We start from the raw sequence: 6,532 nt of genomic DNA, 5'->3' as shown, positions 1-6,532 counted from the left end.
AGTTCCACACAATACTTCTACTAAAAACTCATTGGCAAGGACTTAGTCAACCGATCATAGACTTCTTGGAAGTTCCGCACAATACTTCTACTAAAAACTCACTGGCAAGAACTTAGTCAACTGATCACACCTAACTGTAAAGAGGGCTGGGAAACAGCCTTTTAGCTGGGTTCAGTGTATTATTAAAAATCAGACTTTTGCAGGGGTGGGGTTTCTGGGTAGTTCAGTCGGTTGAGTATCTGGCTCTTGGTGTCGGCTCAGGTCCTGATCTCAGGATTGTGGGGTCAGGCCCCATGTCAGGCTTTGTGTGGAGCTTGAAATTCTCTCTCTCCACCCCTCCCCGCTCATACTCACTCTAAAAAAATTAAAAAATAAAAATAAAAAACACTTTTTTACTAAATGAAGAAACTGGTAGTCTTTTCCGAATCGCACTTGTACAACTTTTGCAGATGAGCCCTCTCTCCCTCAGTTCTGCAGCCTTTGTATCATGTCCCCAAAGGCCTGGCATATGCCCAAGGAAGAGCACGTCTCAGGGAAAACCTCAGCACGTGGGGAAAAAAGTGCCACCCGGAGCACTGCAGTCAGCCACACTCACCGGGTTCTGTGGTCCCTGGGGTTGGATGAATATAATTGAGCCCAGTGGCAGAGGTCAGTTTTGTCTTGGGAACACAAAAGCAGATGTGAGCATTCTGTTAGCACCCTAGCCACCCATTGCTGGGCAAGATTTAGATTACTTTTTTTTGTATTTTCTTTGACACAAGTGCCATTTGTTTCCCAATGAAAGAACCCAACCACAGCACTGTGGATAGGAGCCAGGAGCCCAGCCCCCCACATGGTGGACAGAGAGAAAGTGCCAGTTGGTCAAGAAAGCCACACTGCTGTATCCCTCAGTGCCCATCCAGCCAAGAGCCCTGGGTCACAGAGGATGCTTCTGCGGAAGCAGGGGCAAGACTAGGGAAAGGCAAAGCTTTCCTTCCTGCAGTGGCATCTGAAATGGGCCAGGGGCCAGGGCCCCATGTGCCTTGAAAGGGAAAGGGTGGAAGCTAAGGGCCTGGTAGCGTTTGGCTCAGGATGAAGACAAAGAGAATTGTGGAATCGGGTGAGGCTCTCTGAGATATTCTGCTTGAGTTAAGAAAAATTAGGGTAAATCACCTCCCTGATTTTACGTTCCTTTTTGCCACGCTTAACCAACCGGGCTGCTACTATTTATTCATTTATTTATAATGGGAATGTAGTTGACACACAGCGCTGCGATGAGTTTTGGGTGTACAGCGTAGTGATTGGGCAAGTCTTTATGTTATGCTCCGCTCACCACAAACAGCTGCTTTCCATCCCCACACAACACTAGTACGATCCCATTAACTCTATTCCCCATGCGGTACCTCTTATCTCCATGACTTACTCACCCCATGACTGGAAGCCTGCACCTCTCTGTCTCGTCCCCTCTGGCAGCCATCAGTTTGTTCTCTGTACTTATGGGTCTGTTTCTGCTTTTTGTTTGTTTACTAGTCTCCCATTTGCTTTTTATGAAACGCCTGTGGGTGCCCCCCTGCCCACTCCCTCATAGGGTCGTCCGTGGAGGTCCTTGATGGGGGTAAAGATTCTAACCTGCCAGGTTTCCCCACCCTGTGTCTCAGGAAGGGCTGACTCTTCACTCACCCGATTCCTCTCCTAGACACCCCAGACTTTGCTCCTCTACCCTTGCTGGACAAGACGCGTTCTTACAGGAGTTTGAGAGTCCCAAAGTGCCCTCCCACCATGCAAAGACAAGGAGGTGACGGGCATAACTGTCTTTGAGTTGTGACAGTGCCCCATTCTGTCTCACTCCCCCAGAGGCCTCTCATGCCCTTCTGAGAAGGGCGGACTTAGCTTGAGGGAAGAGAGGAGTTTGAAGACTCTTTCCTCAGCGTGGTTATTCTGCGCAGTGGCCTTTGGCAACGTAGGGTTACAGCTAGCGCTCACAGTGTCCTTGTCCCGAGGTCCCAGCTGAGATCTCTGGGCTGGCCCCGCAGGCTTAGAGTTCTGGTCAGCCACACGTCCTTGCAGCTGGAGCCGAGGGCTCGGGTCAGCCCTACTTGAACCCCGGAAAGCGAAGTGGGAAAGGCACATTCTCAAAGCCCCAAAGGAAGCAGTTTTTTTTTTGTGTGTGGGGTTTTTAAAAAGATCTTATTTATTTGAGAGAGACAGACACAGAGCATGAGCAGGAGGAGGAGGCAGAGAGAGGGGGGAGAAGCAGGCTGCCCGCTGCACACGGGGCCTGACGTGGGACTCAATCCTAGGACCCTGGGATCATGATCTGAGCCGAAGGCAGATGCTTAACCAACGCCCTCCAGGAAGCAGTTCTGTGTCAGGATCTGCTGTGCTCATGTCCAGTGCAATTTCCAGTCTACACAGGGATGTTCCCCCTTCTTGCTCACTCCAGAAAGTACGATGGAACACTTGTGACATTAGAACACGTTACCTTATGTCTGCTCTTTGTTTACTTAAATTCACAAATGCTGATCCTTTCCATATTACCATGAACCTCTGACCTGCATTTCTTGCCTGTGGTTGCCACACACCAGTGTGTCCCAACATGTCTTTTGAGAACTGTTGAGTTAGAGGACCAGACGTTCCTGGCCTGGCTGGGGACGGATCACCCCACCTGAGGCTCCTGTCTAGACTGGCACTAGCGTATGCATCTGCCCGTGTTCACCTTAGGACCCCACCTACTTTTCCCCCCAACACCTGTCATGTTCCCAAGAGTGGCACCCTCCCTTTAGCTCTCCAGGAGTCCCAATGCTTCTGTGTATGTGCTCCAGCACCCTCCTCTCCAGATGCGAATAGTGGTGGAGTGGCTCCCACGGTGCTCCCGGAGAAGGGATGGGGGCTTCGGGGAAAGGGCGCGGGCCTGCAAGCACCCTGATGGCCAATCTCTCCTAGGGCCATAGATCTCTTCCATTCAAGGAGATGTGTATTAGAGGGGAAGGGCCCTTGCCAAGCCCTGCTGAGGCAGTCAGGCCCTCTCTGCTTCTCCCCACGTCTCTGCCCCTGCGAATCTAATTGATCCCTCTCCAAATCCAAATTCTGACAGTTCTTCTAGGCTTTTTTAACATCCAGAATCCATGCAGCCCATACTTTCTCTTTTGAAGGCTTCTTTTAGGTCACCAGCTGTTTTTTACCCTTTCTTTCTGGTCTTTCTTCACTTCTCTTCCTCTCTGCCCCCACCCTGGACAATATCTAGTTTGTCAAGTTCCTGTTCCCTTCCTGGCATGATCCAGCCAAAGCAGATTCATCTCCGGTTTTGCATCATTTGGCATTCCCTGTCCAGTAGAACACATTTTGTAGAAACTGGGGACTACTGGCTTTCAGGTCCAGGGGCCCCAGCCTGCCCAGAAAGTATCTGAGGCCACGTGGCCCCATAAAGTCCGCTGCTGTTTGGGAAATCAGGCTCCGCTGTTGCTCCTACATATCTTTCTGCCCCAAGGTCTCCTCTCTTCTCTCCAGTGACCTCTCTCCGAGGTCTGTGGGCCCAGCCCCAGGCTCCTCAGATACTTCCTGAAAGTCTCTTGGATCAGGCGGCTGAGGGCAGGGTGACAACCACATCATGCATTTCATCTCTGTGAATGAAGGGGGATAGAGCATCAAACAAGACAGCCATGGCTCTTGCCTTCTTGGACTTTACAAGCTAGTGACTGGGGCATGGAGAATGGAACAGTATCGACATAAATATAGAAGAGAATCTATTGTCGTGGCGCATTCCTTGAAGGAAACAAAACAACATGATGTAACAGTTGCCTGGGACGCAAGGGAGGTACTCTGAGTGGCAGGGGAGTGTTCCCTGAAGGGGTGACATTGAGCAGCAAGCAGCCTGAAAGAGCTCTCCATCTGAAGGGCTGGAAGAAGAGCACTCAGGGCAGACAAGGAAGTTTGTGCAAAGGCCCAGGGGCTGCACAGAGCATGGTGTGGTGGAGGAACTGAAAGGAGGCCAGGGTGGCTGGGGCGGAATGAGCAGGAGCGAGAGTGATGGGAAATGAGGTCAGAGATGTGACTATGGGCAGGGAGAGCTCATCATGCAGGGCTCTGTAGTCCAATGGGCAGATTCAGACTTTATGCTCAAAGTAGTAGGAAACCATGGAAGGGTTTTGGGCAGAGAAGTGAAATCTGATTCATGGTTTTTGATTCATGGTCCCTGTTGGAGTATAAGAGTGTCTTGCTCCTGTTCGACAGAGCTTCAGGGGAGGCCTCCTGGTTCGGGAGTCTGTGCAGCGACCTAGCCTCTGTCTCTTATTCCTCCATCCTCTCTGTCCAGGCTTCACCCTCCTCCCACACCGGCCCACTTTCCAGACTAGCAGGAGCCGAAAGGAAGAGACCACTGGCTGTATCCCTTGTCCAGCATCCTTTGCATCATTTTACATAGATATCCATGATGTTCTGGATTCGAGTGAATGACACAAACTCACTGGAAGTGTTGGGAAGGGAGGGTACTACTTTTTATCCCTGAGTCTTGTCTTGCCTTCCTTCCTGACCGCCCTACACCCCCCGCCACCGCCCCCCCCCCCCGCCCCCGCCAGCAGGGACTGCAGCCTCTGAGTATTACTGAGGAATCTCCATTCTGGAGCAAATGTCAAGCCACAGCGGTTCCCATGAGCCTCAAACCCCTGCTGACACCTTACTGCCTGGGACTGCTGGGGATGGGCCAGGAGTGGGGGGTTCCTGTTCTGCTCCTCTCCTGGTGTTAATCCTGGCTCAGCAGGAAGCAGAGGGAGAGTTTCTGCTCTGGGAGGAGCCAAGTGGGGCAAAGCTGAGTTCCTTCTCCCTGCTTTCCACCACTTGGCTCTCCTCCTTCCCCCTGTTCCAACCCTCCATGCGATACTGAAGCCTGGCTGGCCTGCCCCCCTTAGTCTCTCTGAAGAGCAAAGGTTTTCAGGGGCGAGTATTTGGGGGAGAGAGGGTGTGGGGTGGGGTGGATTAAGTACTTTGAAAAAGCATATTTCATATACTTTTATATTTGAAAACCAAAATAAAAAAGTTGTTTCGTGTTATAGACTAGTACAAGTCAGCTTTGGGGTTATTTTTAACTCAAGGTTGAGGGGCACCGAGAAGACAGGTGGGCATCTCTAGCCCAGCTCAAAGGAGGGAGCCGTCTCAGCTCCAGGCTCCTCTCCACGATGCCATCCCAGCGCAGCCCCGCTTCATTACCACCACCAGCCACAGCCCGTGTGGGAACGTGTGTCGGCGGTTCACACTCTGATGTTAAACTCATATGCAAAAAAAGGGGGGGGGGCTTAAAAAAATAAAATAAAATCATATGCATATTCACATCTTGGTTCCCATCCCATCGCCAGCTCTGTGTTCTTTGGCGAACTACCAAACCCGCAGTGAAACCACTAAAGCCCTAATTTTGGAGGGTAAAAGCATGGACTCTGGACCCAGCCACGGAGGTTGGAATCCTGGCTCTGCCGCTTGTTGTGTGTGTAACGTTGGGCAGGGCTACCTTATCTAGGCCTCAGTTTCTTTATTTGTAGAACAAGGATAACAGTACAGGGTTGACCATGCAGGGTTGCCGTGAGGATTGAAAGGACTGTGTACAGGGATGTATGCGTGTCTGTGTGCACGCGTGTGGGCGTCTGTGCATAAAAATAAGCGTGTATGTACGTACGTGCATGGCTGGTACATAGCGAGCACGTGTGAGTGTTGGCTGCTATTACTATCCTTATTTCACTTTTGCTTAGGATAAGGCTAAATGACGTGTGAGAAACATGTTGATTTTTAAAAACCCATAAGTAAATCCTACTGCGAGTGGTGTATAGACAGTGGAGATGGTGTGAGAGCTCCTTGATAGCTAAGTGGATGGTAGCCTGGTCCCCAACATTCTGTCCTCTGCTGCCTCCGCATCTCACAGGCTCCTCCCGACTTCCCTTGATTTAATTTGTTACTTCTGCTCTTCACCGGGTTTTCTATCATATGCCCATGGCAAAGCAGCTCCTTAGGTCTCTGTTGAACTGTCCGTCTGGCCCTCTCGTCCTTTCTACTTCTCCACTGGAGGAAGAATGATCCTCACCTCATAAGGGTTCCAGAGTCCCGTAGCCTTTCTTCCCTCGAGGAGGGGAAGTTGCCTGTTGCATCCCAGATCTGTGGTCCTCAAAGTGTGGCCCCTGGGCCAGCAGCATCAGCATCACCTGGGAACTTGTCAGAGATGCCCATGCTTGACCACCTATCCCAGACCTGCTGAATCAGAGGCGCTGGAGTTGGAGCCCAGTGATCAACCAATCCAGCAAGAGGTTTGGGTGCATGCCAAGGTTTGGGAGCTGCCATCACATAGAAAGGGTGGGGTCAGTGGCTGTTCTGGGGTTGCTCGGATTCATAGTCCTGCTCTGGACAGCTGGTGCTCACATGAAGCCATAAGGCTCGGTTGTGAAGACAGGGGCCGGAGGCAGAAGGGGAGCCAGCTGACCTCTCTGAATGCCTTCTGGCTTGCTTCCCTCCCAAACCTCCCAAGGGCAGATCTCAGGGAAGTCAGCCAGGCAGTTGGGAAGACAGCCCGGATTCC

Source organism: Vulpes vulpes, chromosome 1 (assembly GCF_048418805.1).
Source record: "Vulpes vulpes isolate BD-2025 chromosome 1, VulVul3, whole genome shotgun sequence".
Classification (NCBI taxonomy): Eukaryota; Metazoa; Chordata; class Mammalia; order Carnivora; family Canidae; genus Vulpes; species Vulpes vulpes.
Note: the sequence above shows the minus strand (reverse complement) of the source record.